The sequence below is a fragment of the Bufo bufo genome, chromosome 2, assembly GCF_905171765.1.
Source record: "Bufo bufo chromosome 2, aBufBuf1.1, whole genome shotgun sequence".
In the NCBI taxonomy this organism is placed as follows: Eukaryota; Metazoa; Chordata; class Amphibia; order Anura; family Bufonidae; genus Bufo; species Bufo bufo.
Window position 1 is genome coordinate 130,191,508 of NC_053390.1, and position 1,385 is coordinate 130,192,892.

The 1,385-nt window shown below is 52.6% G+C and overlaps 1 pseudogene; it reads left to right on the forward strand.

Moving 5' to 3' along the window:
* The first annotated feature begins 363 nt into the window (after positions 1–363).
* On the forward strand, positions 364–565 carry LOC120992961 (annotated as a pseudogene).
* Positions 566–1,385: the final 820 nt, after the last annotated feature.

Below are 1,385 nucleotides of genomic sequence, written 5' to 3' on the forward strand. Positions count from 1 at the left end.
TTATAAGGGAAAATAATAGCATTCTTTATACAGAATGCATAGTACAATAGGGCTGGAGGAGTTAAAAAAATAAATAAATAATTTAACTCACCTTAATCCACTTGTTCGCGCAGCCCAGGTTCTCTTTTGTCTTCTTCTTTGAGGGATAGGACCTTTGATGACGTCACTGCGCTCATCACATGGTCCATCACATGATATTTTACCATGGTGATGGATCATTTGACGGACCATGTGATGAGTGTAGTAACGTCACCACAGGTCCTTTTCCTGTGCACAGCAAATGTGAAGACAGAAGAGAAGCCGGGCTGCAGAGGTGTTCTGCATTGGGGAGCATCGGCCTGTACGGCGAACCCTTTTCAGGTTATCGCTTCTCTGCATTTTGGCTAAGATCAAGTGTAGTATCTGTTCTTATCAGTCTGCCTTGACTTGCCGGCCCAGGTCCTTGTGGGTACCCCCTGCACTCTACCTTTGAGCATCGTTGATTAAATTCAGCTTCAGCTCACTGCTGCTATTGGGTGTAGGGCTATTCCCCAGGGAACAAGAGTGCTCTGGTCTCCGACCTCCTCTTGGCCTGTGGCTTAATTGTCTTGGTGTACGACGTTAGACAGTGCTTACTTGGATCTCGACAGCCTGAAGACGACTACTGGAAGACTTTGCGAAGACTCAACGAGGAACCCCAACGACGAGGACTGAAGACTCCGGCCTCGGGGGACCCCGACGAAGAAAAGAAGCTCGGCGAAGACCTTCCCCGGAAAAAGCTTTGCCCAGCAAGAAGATTTTCCAGGGAGAGGAAGGCAGGAAGAAGGAAGAAGCCATGGCCTCAACCTCAACCTCCAAGCCTCCCAAGAACAAGACCAAGAAGACCACCGCAGAAGGAAGAAAGGCCACGGAGGAGGCCCCTTAGGACCCTTCAGCCTCCACTTCATCGGCGCCCGTTCTTCCGAAGCAACAGGAAGGCCAGAAGCCCGGCCCTGGCTCCCCTCCCCTGGAGCCCTAGATGAGGCAGACGGTCGTCCTGAAGCTGAAGGAAGTGGACGGAAGAGCGCGGGACATGAGCCAGGATGTGTTTAGCAAGAAGATGGTCCTGGACCAGGGATTCGCCAAGCCGGAGGTGACGAGCATCCATTCCCTCTTCACTGGGATGTTCTGGATCACCTTCGCCTCCGTGGCCATCTGCAAGAGGTACTGGGAGATGGTGAAAGCCGCACAGCCGGACTCCCCTTTGTGAGCAGCTGCCCAGCCGTTTTGTGAGCAGCTGCCCAGTCCAGAGAGAAGAAATGAGAGTGACCATCGCCATGCGGAACCCACACATCCCAGGCAAGGACATCATCACCTACCTGAAGCGTTTCTGCACCGTGGTGAGGGACCCCACCCATATCTTGGAT